General features: G+C 45.9%; 1 long non-coding RNA gene across 1 annotated transcript in view; it reads right to left on the bottom strand.

Moving 5' to 3' along the window:
- Positions 1-249: 249 nt before the first annotated feature.
- LOC130275592 (uncharacterized) overlaps positions 250-17,988 on the bottom strand; it is a 60,294-nt gene continuing 42,555 nt past the window's right edge. Inside the window, exon 3 of the long non-coding RNA XR_008844834.1 lies at positions 250-336. This is a non-coding gene — a long non-coding RNA (uncharacterized LOC130275592). The remainder of the gene's footprint in view (positions 337-17,988) is intronic.

Raw genomic sequence — 17,988 nt, 5'->3', positions numbered from 1 at the left:
GCTCGGCGTAACAACCTGTCTGTAGACAGCACTGGTTTAAAGTTTTTGCTCCTTAGCTGTGCAAAATAAGCTTCTGTCTTTGCAAATACTGAGACCAAAATGACCCAGGAGGTCCCCCCCATAGATGACATAACCAGAAATATTAAGTTATTAGAAGGACAGATGGGTAAAAAGTAATTGACAATATCAATAACCATTCATATTTTACCTGTCGCTTTAAAAAAAAAAAAATTGACATGTCCTAGAATCAAACGTGTTGATCATCAATCACTGACCCAGACAATCCCATAGATTGTTGAAAGGGGTTATCCAGCATAAGGGGATTTTAGTAAGTACCTGGAAGACAGTAATGGACATGCTTAGGAAGGATCTGCGCTTGTCTTGGGGCTAAATGGCTATGTTGTGAGATTACCATAACACTGTGGCTAGCTGTTTGTGAACTAGTATTTCCTGTTTGACTTTTCTTTTTTTGACTACAAATCCCACAATGCCATCTTCCTCCCTCCCACACATCAGCCACCCCACCCATTGAAACATAAATGAGCTGCATACATTCAAATCAGTGTGGTTTTCAATCAGGGTGCCTCCTGCTCTTGCATTAGTTGCAGATTGATCCCTCCACCCATTGAAGCAGACAGGCTCCCTGTCATCAGCTGACCAGTGAGTCAGGTCTCGGCCGCATTGCAAGCTGTGAAAAATCTGAGAAAACAGTCATTTTGTATAAATATTGGGGTGAAAATCAAAGAAGAATTTTGAGAAAACCGTCACACACAGGTACAGACACTATATTATGAACTACACTAACTTTACAGCCCCTGTAGCATAGTCAAATAAAACTTTAAATGTAAAGTTTGTCTCTTAGCCAGCACTTTTCTTGGCTTGTTCTAGTGATCGGTTGGGGTCCAGGCACTCAGACCCCTATGGGTCAAAAGTTCTAACACATCAGTACAACTTGTCAAAAGTTTTGTTTTCAAAGTGACAGTGCTCATTTAAGTTTAGAAAGAACCCTAGGGATATCCCTGATAGAAAAGAAACTAAACATTTATTAAATATCATCATAGGCATGCACAGCCTATTGCATAAGAGTGTGCACCCAAAAGTCACACCCCTAACCATACCTAGCCTTCTTTACATATTCCATATTCTTTAACTGCTGTTCATTAAAGGGGTACTCCGGTGGAAAACAATATTTTTTAAATTTAACAGATTTGATCTTAATCCTTTCAGCACTTATTAGCTGTAGTATGCTCCACAGTGAAGTACCCGTTTAACTCACAATGCACATGCAAGGTAAACACTGTTTCATTGTTTGTGGAGTATTGCTTCTCAGTAGAGAATGAATGGAACCCTGATCCATTCCCTTCATTTTGGATGACATTTTACAACCATTCGGATGATTGTGAGGGTCCCAGGGATTAGACCCCCAGTGATCACCTAGTTATCCCCCTATCCTGTGGTTAGAGGATCGTTTTAAAAATGTGGGAATACCTCTTTAAAAGGAACCTGTAATCAGTTTTATGCTGCCAAACCACAGGTTGCAAAGGAATGATGCAGGAATCGCCAGTCCAGGACACTACAAATTATTTTGATATGCTTGGGCATCTTAGAGTGTTTATAGTTTAAAGAGCCACCAGGACCTCGGTAACTGGTCCACAGGGTGGGTCCCAATGGCTGCTTCCTGCTCAGCCAGCTTGAGTGACGCATCTCTTTGTACACAGATATACCATACAGTGCTAGGGAGAGACTTGTCATTCATGCCGAACCGGTGAGAAGCAGCCGCCAGGAACTTCCCTGAGGACCAGTTGCCCAGGTCCGGTCGATAATTTTAAATTATGGTTATTCTGAGATGCCCAAGTGAATCAGAATAATTCATAGTTTCCTGGACTGGCGAAGCCTGCATCTTTTTTATGCATCAGTTTTATGTCCGTGGTTTTGACAGCATAAAACTGATGACAGGTTCCCTTAAACAGTAATAATGATGTCAGCCATTTATCTGAATTTAGGAGGACCTCCTATACTGACAGACTTACAAAAACCACTGTCATTACCACCACAGACCATATAAGTGATTAAAGTGCATTTATATCCCCTATATGTCTAAATCATACCACCACACCATAACTACTATCATTACCATTGCAAACTATAAAAGTGAGTATATTGCAGTTACAGTGCATCATGATAATTTCTTTAATCCACAACTCGTCTCTGCAGAATCTGCTAGATAAGCCTTTTAGGCTCTGCATTTTTGCAGTGCCTTTAGTGCCCCAAATCATAATAATTCCCCCTTGGTGTCCCACTCAGTAGTGGAAAGATTAGTGGGTAGGGGAAGACTAGGTAGGTCTCCCACATTAGGTAGCTGCCTCTATAGGTAATTTTCCTTATAGATTGTTTGTTTCTCCCTGTAATTAGAGCCCCGGGAGATAGTTGCTGTTACGCCGAGCGCTCCGGGTCCCCGCTCCTCCCCGGAGCGCTCGCTACACTTCCCTCACTGCAGCGCCCCGGTCGGTTCCACGGACCCGGGGCGCTGCGTTACCACCTCCGGCCGGGATGCGATTCGCGATGCGGGTAGCGCCCGCTCGCGATGCGCACCCCGGCTCCCGTACCTGACTCGCTCCCCGTCAGTTCTGTCCCGGCGCGCGCGGCCCCGCTCCCTAGGGCGCGCGCGCGCCGGGTCTTTGCGATTTAAAGGGCCACTGCACCGCTGATTGGTGCAGTGGTTCCAATTAGTGTTTACACCTGTGCACTTCCCTATATCACCTCACTTCCCCTTCACTCCCTCGCCGGATCTTGTTGCCCTAGTGCCAGTGAAAGCGTTCCTTGTGTGTTCCTTGCCTGTGATTCCAGACCTTCTGCCGTTGCCCCTGACTACGATCCTTGCTGCCTGCCCCGACCTTCTGCTACGTCCGACCTTGCTTCTGTCTACTCCCTTGTACCGCGCCTATCTTCAGCAGCCAGAGAGGTTGAGCCGTTGCTAGGGGATACGACCTGGTCACTACCGCCGCAGCAAGACCATCCCGCTTTGCGGCGGGCTCTGGTGAAAACCAGTAGTGACTTAGAACCGATCCTCTAGCACGGTCCACGCCAATCCCTCTCTGGCACAGAGGATCCACCACCTGCCAGCCGGCATCGTGACAGTAGATCCGGCCATGGATCCCGCTGAAGCTCCTCTGCCAGTTGTCGCTGACCTCACCACGGTGGTCGCCCAGCAGTCACAACAGATTACGCAACAAGGCCAACAGCTGTCTCAACTGACTGTTATGCTACAACAGTTACTACCACAGCTCCAGCAATCATCTCCTCCGCCAGCTCCTGTACCTCCTCCGCAGCGAGTGGCCGCTTCTGGAATACGACTATCCTTGCCGGATAAATTTGATGGGGACTCTAAGTTTTGCCGTGGCTTTCTTTCCCAATGTTCATTACACTTGGAGATGATGTCGGACCAGTTCCCCACTGAAAGGTCTAAGGTGGCTTTCGTAGTCAGCCTGCTGTCTGGAAAAGCCCTGGCTTGGGCCACACCGCTCTGGGACCGCAATGACCCCGTCACTGCCTCTGTACACTCCTTCTTCTCGGAAATTCGAAATGTCTTTGAGGAACCTGCCCGAGCCTCTTCTGCTGAGACTGCCCTGTTGAACCTGGTCCAGGGTAATTCTTCCGTTGGCGAGTATGCCGTACAGTTCCGTACCCTTGCTTCAGAATTATCCTGGAATAATGAGGCACTCTGCGCGACCTTTAAAAAAGGCCTATCCAGCAACATTAAAGATGTTCTGGCCGCACGAGAAATCCCTGCTAACCTACATGAACTCATCCATCTTGCCACTCGTATTGACATGCGTTTTTCCGAACGGCGTCAGGAGCTCCGCCAGGATATGGACTCTGTTCGCACGAGGCGTTTCTTCTCCCCGGCTCCTCTCTCCTCTGGTCCCCTGCAACCTGTTCCTGTGCCTCCCGCCGTGGAGGCTATGCAGGTCGACCGGTCTCGCCTGACACCCCAAGAGAGGACACGACGCCGCATGGAGAATCTCTGCCTGTACTGTGCTAGTACCGAACACTTCCTGAAGGATTGTCCTATCCGTCCTCCCCGCCTGGAAAGACGTCCGCTGACTCCGCACAAACGTGAGACAGTCCTTGATGTCTACTCTGCTTCTCCACGTCTTACTGTGCCTGTGCGGATGTCTGCCTCTGCCTTCTCCTTCTCTGCTGTGGCCTTCTTGGACTCTGGATCTGCAGGAAATTTTATCTTGGCCTCTCTCGTCAACAGGTTCAACATCCCGGTGACCAGTCTCGCCAGACCCCTCTACATCAATTGTGTAAACAATGAAAGATTGGACTGTACTATACGTTTCCGCACGGAGCCCCTTCTAATGTGCATCGGATCTCATCACGAGAGGATTGAACTGTTGGTCCTCCCCAATTGCACTTCTGAAATCCTTCTTGGACTTCCCTGGCTTCAACTCCATTCCCCAATCCTGGATTGGTCCACTGGGGAGATCAAGAGTTGGGGGCCCTCTTGTTCCAAGGACTGCTTAAAACCGGTTCCCAGTAAACCTTGCCGTGTCCCTGTGCTTCCTCATGTAACCGGTCTCCCTAAGGCCTATATGGACTTTGCGGACGTTTTTTGCAAAAAACAAGCTGAGACTCTACCTCCTCACAGGCCTTATGATTGTCCCATTGACCTCCTCCCGGGCACTACTCCACCCCGGGGCAGAATCTATCCTCTGTCCGTCCCAGAGACTCTTGCCATGTCTGAATACGTCCAAGAAAATTTAAAGAAGGGCTTTATCCGTAAATCCTCCTCTCCTGCCGGAGCCGGATTTTTCTTTGTGTCCAAAAAAGATGGCTCTCTACGTCCTTGCATTGACTACCGCGGTCTTAATAAAATCACGGTTAAGAACCGCTACCCCCTACCCCTCATCTCTGAACTCTTTGATCGTCTCCAAGGTGCCCATATTTTTACCAAACTGGACTTAAGAGGTGCTTATAATCTCATCCGCATCAGAGAGGGGGATGAATGGAAAACGGCATTTAACACCAGAGATGGACACTTTGAGTATCTGGTCATGCCCTTTGGTCTATGCAACGCCCCTGCCGTCTTCCAAGACTTTGTTAATGAAATTTTTCGTGATCTCCTATACTCCTGTGTTGTTGTATATCTGGACGATATCCTGATTTTTTCTGCCAATCTTGAAGAACACCGCCAGCATGTCCGTATGGTTCTTCAGAGACTTCGTGATAATCAACTCTATGCCAAAATAGAGAAATGTCTGTTTGAATGCCAATCTCTTCCTTTTCTAGGATACTTGGTCTCTGGCCAGGGACTACAAATGGACCCAGATAAACTCTCTGCCGTCTTAGATTGGCCACGCCCCTCCGGACTCCGTGCCATCCAACGTTTTTTGGGGTTCGCCAATTATTACAGGCAATTTATTCCACATTTTTCTACCATTGTGGCTCCTATTGTGGCTTTAACAAAAAAAAATGCCGATCCCAAGTCTTGGCCTCCTCAAGCGGAAGACGCCTTTAAACGACTCAAGTCTGCCTTTTCTTCGGCTCCCGTGCTCTCCAGACCTGACCCATCTAAACCCTTCCTATTGGAGGTTGATGCCTCCTCAGTGGGAGCTGGAGCTGTCCTTCTACAAAAAAACTCTTCCGGGCATGCTGTTACTTGTGGTTTTTTTTCCAGGACCTTCTCTCCGGCGGAGAGGAACTACTCCATCGGGGATCGAGAGCTTCTAGCCATTAAATTAGCACTTGAGGAATGGAGGCATCTGCTGGAGGGATCAAGATTTCCAGTTATTATTTACACCGATCACAAGAATCTCTCCTACCTCCAGTCTGCCCAACGGCTGAATCCTCGTCAGGCCAGGTGGTCTCTGTTCTTTGCCCGATTTAATTTTGAAATTCACTTTCGGCCTGCTGATAAGAACATTAGGGCCGATGCTCTCTCTCGTTCCTCAGATGCCTCTGAAATTGAACTCTCTCCTCAACACATCATTCCTCCTGACTGCCTGATTTCCACTTCTCCAGCCTCCATCAGGCAAACTCCTCCAGGAAAGACCTTTGTTTCTCCACGCCAACGCCTTGGGATCCTCAAATGGGGTCACTCCTCCCATCTCGCAGGTCATGCGGGCATTAAGAAATCTGTGCAACTCATCTCTCGCTTCTATTGGTGGCCGACTCTAGAGACTGATGTGGTGGACTTTGTGCGAGCCTGCACTATCTGTGCCCGGGATAAGACTCCTCGCCAGAAGCCCGCTGGTTTTCTTCATCCTCTACCTGTCCCCGAACAACCTTGGTCTCTGATTGGTATGGATTTTATTACTGACTTACCCCCATCCCATGGCAACACTGTTATTTGGGTGGTCGTTGATCGATTCTCCAAAATGGCACATTTCATCCCTCTTCCTGGTCTTCCTTCAGCGCCTCAGTTGGCTAAACAATTTTTTGTACACATTTTTCGTCTTCACGGGTTGCCTACACAGATCGTCTCGGATAGAGGCGTCCAATTTGTGTCTAAATTCTGGAGGGCTCTCTGTAAACAACTCAAGATTAAATTAAATTTTTCTTCTGCATACCATCCTCAATCCAATGGACAAGTAGAGAGAATTAACCAGATCTTGGGTGACTATTTACGACATTTTGTTTCCTCCCGCCAGGATGACTGGGCAGATCTTCTACCTTGGGCCGAATTCTCGTATAATTTCAGAATCTCTGAATCTTCCTCCAAATCTCCGTTTTTCGTGGTGTACGGCCGTCACCCTCTTCCCCCCCTCCCTACCCCCTTGCCCTCTGGTCTGCCCGCTGTGGATGAAATTTCTCGTGATCTTTCCACCATATGGAAAGAGACCCAAAATTCTCTCTTACAGGCTTCTTCTCGCATGAAGAGATTCGCAGATAAGAAAAGAAGAGCTCCCCCCATTTTTTCCCCTGGAGACAAGGTATGGCTCTCCGCTAAATATGTCCGTTTCCGTGTCCCGAGCTATAAGTTGGGACCACGCTATCTTGGTCCTTTTAAAGTTTTGTGTCAAATTAATCCTGTCTCTTACAAACTTCTTCTTCCTCCTTCTCTTCGTATCCCTAATGCCTTTCACGTCTCTCTTCTTAAACCTCTCATCCTCAACCGTTTTTCTCCTAAATCTGTTCCTCCCACTCCTGTTTCCGGCTCCTCGGACATCTTCTCTGTCAAAGAGATCTTAGCCTCTAAAAAGGTCAGAGGAAAAACTTTTTTTTTAGTGGATTGGGAGGGTTGTGGTCCAGAAGAGAGGTCCTGGGAACCTGAGGACAATATCCTGGACAAAAGTCTGATCCTCAGGTTCTCAGGCCCCAAGAAGAGGGGGAGACCCAAGGGGGGGGGTACTGTTACGCCGAGCGCTCCGGGTCCCCGCTCCTCCCCGGAGCGCTCGCTACACTTCCCTCACTGCAGCGCCCCGGTCGGTTCCACGGACCCGGGGCGCTGCGTTACCACCTCCGGCCGGGATGCGATTCGCGATGCGGGTAGCGCCCGCTCGCGATGCGCACCCCGGCTCCCGTACCTGACTCGCTCCCCGTCAGTTCTGTCCCGGCGCGCGCGGCCCCGCTCCCTAGGGCGCGCGCGCGCCGGGTCTTTGCGATTTAAAGGGCCACTGCACCGCTGATTGGTGCAGTGGTTCCAATTAGTGTTTACACCTGTGCACTTCCCTATATCACCTCACTTCCCCTTCACTCCCTCGCCGGATCTTGTTGCCCTAGTGCCAGTGAAAGCGTTCCTTGTGTGTTCCTTGCCTGTGATTCCAGACCTTCTGCCGTTGCCCCTGACTACGATCCTTGCTGCCTGCCCCGACCTTCTGCTACGTCCGACCTTGCTTCTGTCTACTCCCTTGTACCGCGCCTATCTTCAGCAGCCAGAGAGGTTGAGCCGTTGCTAGGGGATACGACCTGGTCACTACCGCCGCAGCAAGACCATCCCGCTTTGCGGCGGGCTCTGGTGAAAACCAGTAGTGACTTAGAACCGATCCTCTAGCACGGTCCACGCCAATCCCTCTCTGGCACAGAGGATCCACCACCTGCCAGCCGGCATCGTGACAGTTGCCCCCTGAAGGTAGATCCTTTGGAGTTTCCCCTGTAGGTAGGTCACCTTCTGTAGGTTTTTTGCCCCTATATACAGGATCCCCTGTAGTTAGTATACCCCTGGTATGTAGGATCATCTGTAGGTAGTTTTCACCTTGTTTGTAGGACCTACCTGTAGGTCTTTAACCCCCTATGTATAAGGCCTACCTATAGGCAGTATTCCCTTCTCTAACTAAGATTAATTTAAAAATAAATAAATAAACCACACCCACCAAGGCTTCTGGGTCCAGTGACTCTTCTATCTCTCCTTGCTCTGCAAGCGCACGATGATGACATCATCATATGCCGGATAACAGAGGAAGACAGGTTTCGGACTTCTATTGAAAGACGGTGGAGCCAGGGGCTCCTCAATCTGTTGGAGCTTTGAACGCCTCTTTTTTAAGCAAAAAGGGACTTATGGATGTGCTTAATGTGTTTATAGCTAAACACAGTGTGGCCAGGGGCGCTTTCGATGTTGTGCTCAGGCACACCCTGAGTGCACACCTATGGATATTATTAAAATTTCAATCCACCAGGAAGGAAATACATTTTGTGTGAATTGTATATTTGTTGAAATCTAATAATATGTATAGAGGTTGTAAATATTTATTCTGTTGTCCACATCTTAAGTCAGTATTTTATTGGGGAAGCTATGATTTTAGATAGGAAGTAACAACTTCATAATGCAAGCAGTTTTGCGGCATAATGAAAGGCACATGCGTGAAGATTTCAATCTAAAACGCTATAGTGAGACATGAACTAATTCTAATTGATAACATTAAACCCACCATCTAGCTTATCCGATTCAGTCAACCCTAGTAATGAATTGCAGAGCTTCAAATTACCCTTTGCTTTTCTTAGCATTTTATACCAGGAGAAGCTCAATTAGTCCACTTGGATGAGTGAGCAGAGGGGTCGCCGCAGCCCCGAGTACTGAAGGAAAATGCTTTATCTGATTGTCTAAAATTACATCCAAACTGCAATTACGGAACAAGTGGACAACTCACAGCTTTCCAGCTTTCGACCTTGCTCTTTCTCGTACACTTGACTGATTTCAGCTCCAGATAATAATACTGGTTAACGATGAGCTATTATAAAATTAAAAATAATCATCCACAAATAACAATTAAATATGGAATACCGCATAATACAGATTACTGCAGGCACATTACTCATGATAAAGGGACACAGGATACTTTCGATATAATAATATATTATATTGCAAGGCAGTGAGCATTTAATATTATGAAAAAATCCGTATTGAAAATATGTTAAAAATGTTTTCTGTTTTACAACTACAATTTATACATTGGGAAATAGTGATGAATTACAAAGAAATAAAATCACATAATGACTGGATGGAACATGTTTTCTACAAGGAGATAAGTGCTATGATCCAAATTAGAGATGAGCGAATTTTTGAGAAATTTGTTTCGGCCAATTTGACGAATTTTCCTAAAATTTTTTGGTTCAGTCCGAATTTATTTGTGGCAAATCTATTAAAAACAACTATTTCTGGCCTACAGAGCCTCAATAGGGGGTGTAGAATACTTTGCCTTACTGTAACACGCATAGGGTGTGTTCTGGGTTAGTGAAATAATACGGTTATTCAGTATGACATGCAGATTAGAGGCGTCACTATTAGAATCACTGAGGAGACCATATGGTGGCTGAATGACACAGCGTGGAGGTGGTGGCAGCATGAGCAGACCATATAGTGCCTGAATGACACAGCAAGGAGGTGTTGGCAGCATGAGGAGACCATTTAGTGGATGAATGACACAGCGTGGAGGTGGCGGCAGCATGAGGAGACCATAGGGCCTCACAATTGAAAAGATTAAAGATATTTTTAACATTTAAATTGAAGATTTCAAATAGATGAACCTAAAAAGTTTTAATGAATTAATGTGCCAACAACATGAGGAGACCACATGGTGGTACATTGACACATCCTGGAGGTGGCGGAAGCATGAGGAGACCATATAATGGCTGAATGACACAGCCTGGAGTTGGCAGCAGCATGAAGAGACCATATAGTGTCTGAATGACCCAGCCTGTAGTTGGCAACAGCCCGGCAAGACCATAGGGCCTCACAATTGAAAAGATTAAAGATATTTTTTAACATTTAAATATAAGCTTTCAAATAGATGAACCTGGCAGTACATTGACACAGCCTGGGGGTGGCGGAAGCATGAGGAGACCATATAGTGGCTGAATGACACAACCTGTAGTTGGCGGCAGCATGAGGAGACCATATAGTGGCTGAATGAAACAGACTGGAGTTGGTGGCAGCAAGAGCAGACCATTTAGTGGCTGAATGACACAGCCTGGAGTTGGCAGCAGCATGAGGAAACATATAGTGGCTGAATAACACAGCCTGGAGGTGGTGGAAGCATGAGGAGACCATATAGTCGCTGAATGACACAGCCTGTAGTTGGTGGCAGCAAGAGCAGACCATATAGTGGCTGAATGACACAGCCTGGAGTTGGCAGCAGCATGAGGAAACCATATAGTGGCTGAATGACACAGCCTGGAGGTGGCGGAAGCATGATGAGACCATATAATTGCAGAATGAGACAGCCTGGAGGTGGCTGGATACTTTAACAGGAACAAAATGGTACACCACTTAGATGTACGTATGTGGTATGCACTCTACTATGCTTAACCCCTTAAGGACACATGACGTTCTCATACGTCTCCATTTCCGAGTCCTTAAGGACACATGACGTATGAGAACGTCATGTGTTTTACCGGCCCCCCGCAACCATCTGGAGCGGAGCCGGTGCCCGATGCCTGCTGAAATCGTTCAGCAGGCATCGGGGCATATCGCCCAGGGGGGTCATTATGACCCCCCATGTCGGCGATGGCCGCAGATCGCTGGACAATTCAGTCCAGCGATCTGCGGCGGATTCCGGGTCAATCGGGTCTCCAGTGACCCGGTGACCCGGAATTATTGGCTGATCGGGGCCGTCAGAGACGGCCCCGAACAGCCAGAGCCAGCAGGGGTGAGGTGGCACTGGAGCCACCTCACGATCGCCCTGATTCGTCGGCCGGATTACCGGCCGACCAATCAGGGCGCCTGCTGCGGGTGTCACTCCCGCAACCCGCTCCGCCCCTCTTCCGGAGGACGTGAGCGGGTGCAGGACGTGCACCCCGGGTGCTGGGGACCCCGATCCCCGGCGCCCCTGTTGGGATCGGGGCCCCAGGAGTAGCGGCGGCGGCAGAGACGACGAGGGACTGACCTGGTGCAGCAAGGATCGTTGGAGGTGAGTGACAGCCTCCTGCTGTTGCTTAGCAACAGCTCCCAGCATGCAAAAAGGGCATGCTGGGAGCTGTAGTTATGCAACAGCAGGAGGCAGACCACCACAACTCCCAGCATGCCCTTATGGGCATGCTGGGACTTGTAGTTTTGCAACAGCTGGAGGCACATTCTTTCTATGGAAAAGTGTACCTTCAGCTGTTGTGTAACTACAACTCCCAGCTTGCACAATCAGCTAAAGTGCATGCTGGGAGTTGTAGTAGTGCATCTGGTGGTTGCATAACTACAACTCCCAGCATGCCCGTTGGCTGTCGGTGACTGCTGAGAGTTGTAGTTTTGCAACAGCTGAAGGCACACTGAGTTAAGTAGCAAACCAGTGTGTCTCCAGCTGTTGCATAACTACAATCCCCAGCATCCCCAGCCAAAGTAGTATGCCTCCAGCTGTTGCATAACTACAACACCCAGCATGCCCTTCCGCTGTCCGTACATGCTGGGGGTTGTAGCTTTTGCAACAGCTGAAGGCACACTGATTGCAAAACACTGAGTTTGTTACCAAACTCGGTGTTTCACAACCAGTGTGCCTCCAGCTGTTGCAAAACTACAACTCCCAGCATGCACTGATAGACCGTACATGCTGGGAGTTGTAGTTTTGCAACAGCTGGATGTTCCCCCCCCCCCCCAATGTGAACGTACAGGGTACACTCACATGGGCGGAGGATTACAGTAAGTATCCGGCTGCAAGTTTGAGGTGCGGCAAAATTTCTGCCGCAGCTCAAACTGCCAGCGAGAAACTACTGTGAACCCCCCGCCCGTGTGACTGTACCCTAAAAACACTACACTACACTAACACACAATAAAATAAAAAGTAAAAAACACTACATATACACATACCCCTACACAGCCCCCCTCCCCTCCCCAATAAAAATGAAAAACGTCTGGTACGCCACTGTTTCCAAAACGGAGCCTCCAGCGGTTGCAAAACTACAACTCCCAGCATGCACTGATAGACCGTACATGCTGGGAGTTGTAGTTTTGCAACAGCTGGATTCCCCCCCCCCCCCCAATGTGAACGTACAGGGTACCCTCACATGGGCGGAGGATTACAGTAAGTATCCGGCTGCAAGTTTGAGCTGCGTCAAATTTTCTGCCGTAGCTCAAACTGCCAGCGAGAAACTACTGTGAACCCCCGCCCGTGCGACTGTACCCTAAAAACACTACACTACACTAACACAAAATAAAATAAAAAGTAAAAAACACTACATATACACATACCCCTATACAACCCCCCTCCCCAATAAAAATGAAAAACGTCTGGTACGCCACTGTTTCCAAAACGGAGCCTCCAGCTGTTGCAAAACAACTACTCCCAGTATTGCCAGATAGCCGTTGACTGTCCAGGCATGCTGGGAATTTTACAACAGCTGGAGGCACCCTGTTTGGGAATCACTGGCGTAGAATACCCCTATGTCCACCCATATGCAAGTCCCAAATTTAGGCCTCAAATGCGTATGGCGCTCTCACTTTGGAGCCCTGTCGTATTTCAAGGCAACAGTTTAGGGCCACATATGGGGTATCGCCGTACTCGGGAGAAATTGCGTTACAAATTTTGGGGGGTATTTTCTGCTATTACCCTTTTAAAAAATGTAAAATTTTTGGGAAAACAAGCATTTTAGGTAAAAAAAATATATATTTCTTTACATATGCAAAAGTCGTGAAACACCTGTAGGGTATTAAGGTTCAAATTACCCCTTGTTACGTTCCCCGAGGGGTGTAGTTTCCAAAATGGTATGCCATGTGTTTTTTTTTTTGCTGTCCTGGCACCATAAGGGCTTCCTAAATGCGGCATGCCCCCAGAGCAAAATTCGCTTTCAAAAAGCCAAATGTGACTCCTTCTCTTCTGAGACCTGTAGTGCGCCAGCAGAGCACTTTTCACACCCATATGGGGTGTTTTCTGAATCGGGAGTAATTGGGCTTCAAATTTTGGGGGGTATTTTCTGCTATTACCCTTTTTAAAATTGTAAAAATTTTGGGAAACCAAGCATTTTAGGTAAAAAAAATATATATTTTTTTACATATGCAAAAGTCGTGAAACACCTGTAGGGTATTAAGGTTCACATTACCCCTTGTTACGTTCCCCGAGGGGTCTAGTTTCCAAAATGGTATGCCATGTGTTTTTTTTTTTTTTTGCTGTTCTGGCACCATAGGGGCTTCCTAAATGCGGCATGCCCCCAGAGCAAAATTTGCTTTCAAAAAGCCAAATGTTACTCCTTCTCTTCTGAGACCTGTAGTGCGCCAGCAGAGCACTTTTCATCCCCATATGGGGTGTTTTCTGAATCGGGAGAAATTGGGCTTCAAATTTTGGGGGGTATTTTCCGCTATTACCCTTTTTAAAAATGTGAACATTTTGGGAAAACAAGCATTTTAGGTAAAAAAAAAATTTTTTTTTTACATATGCAAAAGTCGTGAAACACCTGTAGGGCATTAAGGTTCACATTACCTTTGTTACGTTCCCCGAGGGGTCTAGTTTCCAAAATGGTATGCCATGTGTTTTTTTTTTTGCTGTTCTGGCACCATAGGGGCTTCCTAAATGCGGCATGCCCCCAGAGCAAAATTTGCTTTCAAAAAGCCAAATGTTACTCCTTCTCTTCTGAGACCTGTAGTGCGCCAGCAGAGCACTTTTCATCCCCATATGGGGTGTTTTCTGAATCGGGAGAAATTGGGCTTCAAATTTTGGGGGGTATTTTCCGCTATTACCCTTTTTAAAAATGTGAACATTTTGGGAAAACAAGCATTTTAGGTAAAAAAAAAATTTTTTTTTTACATATGCAAAAGTCGTGAAACACCTGTAGGGCATTAAGGTTCACATTACCTTTGTTACGTTCCCCGAGGGGTCTAGTTTCCAAAATGGTATGCCATGTGGTTTTTTTTTTGCTGTTCTGGCACCATAGGGGCTTCCTAAATGCGGCATGCCCCCAGAGCAAAATTTGCTTTCAAAAAGCCAAATGTGACTCCTTCTCTTCTGAGACCTGTAGTGCGCCAGCACAGCACTTTTCACCCCCATGCGAGGTGTTTTCTGTATCGGGAGGTATTGGGCTTCAAATTTTGGGGGGTATTTTCTGCTATTACCCTTTTTAAAAACGTAAAATTTTTGGGAAACCAAGTATTTTAGGTAAAAAATATATATATATTTTTTTACATATGCAAAAGTCGTGAATCACCTGTAGGGTATTAAGGTTCACTTTACCCCTTGTTACGTTGCCTGAGGGGTCTAGTTTCCAAAATGGTATGCCATGTGTTTTTTTTTGCTGTCCTGGCACCATAGGGGCTTCCTAAATGCGGCATGCCCCCCAAAAACCATTTGTCGCTCCTTCCCTTCTGAGCCCTCTACTGCGCCCGCCGAACAATTAACATAGACATATGAGGTATGTGCTTACTCGAGAGAAATTGGGTTTCAAATACAAGTAAAAATTTTCTCCTTTTTACCCCTTGCAAAAATTCAAAAATTGGGTCTACAAGAACATGCGAGTGTAAAAAATGAAGATTTAGAATTTTCTCCTTCACTTTGCTGCTATTCCTGTGAAACACCTAAAGGGTTAATACACTTACTGAATGTTTTTTTGAATACTTTAGGGGGTGTACTTTTTATAATGGGGTCTTTTATGGGGTATTTCTAATATGAAGACCCTTCAAATCCACTTCAAAACTGAACTGGGCCCTGAAAAATAGTGAGTTTGAAAATTTTGTGAAAAATTTCAAAATTGCTGCTGAACTTTGAAGCCCTCTGGTGTCTTCCAAAAGTAAAAACTCATACATTTTATGATGCAGACATAAAGTAGACATATTGTATATGTGAACCCAAAAAAAATATATTTTGAATATCTATTTTCCTTACAAGCAGAGAGCTTCAAAGTTAGAAAAATGCAAAATTTTCATTTTTTTCATCAAATTTGGGGATTTTTCACCAAGAAAGGATGCAAGTTACCATAAAATTTTACCACTAAGTTAAAGTAGAATATGTCACGAAAAAACAATCTCGGAATCAGAATGATAACTAAAAGCATTCCAGAGTTATTAATGTTTAAAGTGACAGTGGTCAGAATTGCAAAAAAACGCTCCGGTCCTTAAGGTATAAAATGGCCTGGTCCTTACGGGGTTAAAACAGTATTTGTCTACAACACCAGCAGGTGTGTACTTTTGGCTGGCCTTTCACAGTATCTAGGCCCTTAAGTCTTTAACAGGAACAAAAAGGTACACCACTTAGATGTAGAGATGTGGTATGCACTTATAAGGGGAGGACAATAGCTCCAATACACTTAAAATCAGTATGTGTCTAAAACACCAGCAGGTGTGTACTTTTGACTGGCCTTTCTCAATATCGAGGCCCACAAGACTTTAACAGGAATAAAATGGTACTCAACTTAGATGTACGCACAGGTTACACTTAATAGAGGGCAATACGCATTTAGTGCTCTGTTCACCCTAACTGGCTGGCTACTATTAGCTTTTCAGTTGTTGTACACAACAGTGCTGCAGCACACAGTCGCTGTGTACTACACCCAAAATTGCACTCTTTCTCTCAATCTCATTCCCTTCCCTATCAGTGCTTCTAGGCTGGATTTGGGCTTGAGGTGAATCTCTTCTGTAATAAAGCTTTTCTGTGCAACACACTGCTCTCTGTCCCTTTCTCTCTCTGCAATAGAACACTGATGTGCCTGGGAGGTGAATCGCTGCTGTAAAAATGTTTTTCTGTGCAACACACAGTGCTGTCTGTCTCTTACTCTCTGTAATAGAACACTGATGTGACTGGCCGCAAGATGGCTGACGATTATATAGGGCTGTGACATCTCAGGGGTTTCTGGAGTCTGACCGGTTGCATGCTTCATGTGATTCAGGGTCATCCCGCAGACCCTTGTTCCCGCCTTCCCAGGATTCCTTGCCCCATGTCCTCACATGTAGATCTGCCATTTTAGATGCCTGCCCCTAGAGCCTGGACCGCACTAAATGGAGTTTAATGAAGCGCTTCACGCGAAGGAATCACGGCAATATTAGCATTCATTACAAATCCTTATTTTTAGTTGTTTTTCCTGAAATTCGTAACGAATTTGGATTCGTCAGATTCGATTCGCTCATCCCTAATCCAAATAGTGATGGTCACACCACATATACAGTAATATCAGTAAGTATAGACAGAAGAAATTGGCATGAGGTTGACTTTAATAATAGTGGTAAAAACTGCCAGGTTTATCCTTAAAGGGGTACTCCGGTGGAAAACAATTTTTATTTTTTTTTTAAATCAACTTGCTCCAGTAAGTTAAACAGATTTGTAAATTGCTTCTATTTAAAAATCTTAATCCTTCCAGTACTTATCAGCTTCTGTATGCTGCAGAGGAAGTACTTTTCTTTTTTAATTTATTTTCTGTCTGACCACAATGCTCTCTGCTGCCACCTCTGTCCATGTCAAGAACTGTCCAGAGCAGGATAGGTTCGCTATTGGGATTTGCTTCTACTCTGGACAGTTCCTGAGACAAACAGAGGTGTCAGCAGAGAAAGTAAAATATAGCAATGAGAAGTGTATGTCCGGCACTGCTAGGTAAATGTAAGCCCACTATAGACGGGTATATGTGTGAAGTATGTTGCTGTGAAGAATATAGGTGGTGCTCTGACTCTGTTATGTGAACATCCAAAACAATTCACAAAGAGATAAGGTCGGCGACTCACCGGTGATGATCTTCAATCTTTTCTTTATTGATTAATACTCACATCATGGGCCTATCTAGGCCAGATGAAGCACTAATCCGTGCAAAACGCTACCGTTGCCTTCTGTACCCCCCTTCACTGACCCTCTCCTGTAACACATGATGTGAGTATTAATCAATAAAGAAAAGATTGAAGATCATCACTGGTGAGTCGCCGACCTTCATTATCTCTTTGTGATTTGTAGAGAAAGTAAAATGTTCTTACATATAAAATAAGAAAAAGCTGTTGTAAATCACTGTGTATGTAGAGGACAGAAGCTTCTACGGGATCCTGTACTGTACACACAATGTCCCAAAAAAGTAAAATGGAGCTGTCCTACCAAGTGTCCAAAGGAGCAGCTAATTGAAAATGTAAGTCGGGGGACCACTGTATGACCAGGAAAATCACCCCATACAAACATAAGCATAATCACAATTTCCTGCTTATAAAACACAGTAACTAAATCTGTCTCATATGTCCCAGCCTGTTTCCCCCATATATCGTTGCTCACTAAAAGGGTTAATCAGGGGACCCAAAGAGCAGACTCCTGGTTTGTCAATCAGTCTGCTCTGTGAGCCAGGGGCGTGTCAAAGAGCCTCAGTGCACAGAGCCTTGCTTGTCTGTCCACACTTCCTGTATTATGCAAAGAAAGCATAATTTTCACCCAATGCATATTACAAATATACATATAGGGGGAGATTTATGAAAAAATGTCTAGAGGAAAAGTTGCTGAGTTGCCCATAGCAACCAGTTAGATCGCTTCTTTCATTTTACAGAGGCCTTTTCAAAAATGAAAGAATCAATCTGATTGGTTGCTATGGGCAACTCAGCAACTTTCTCTCTGGACATGTTTTGATAAATCTTCCCTATAATGTTATTCTCTACAAAATATAAAATGTTTTGACAGT

The sequence above is a fragment of the Hyla sarda genome, chromosome 1, assembly GCF_029499605.1.
Source record: "Hyla sarda isolate aHylSar1 chromosome 1, aHylSar1.hap1, whole genome shotgun sequence".
In the NCBI taxonomy this organism is placed as follows: domain Eukaryota; kingdom Metazoa; phylum Chordata; class Amphibia; order Anura; family Hylidae; genus Hyla; species Hyla sarda.
Note: the sequence above shows the minus strand (reverse complement) of the source record. Positions and strands in the feature narration are given on the sequence as shown.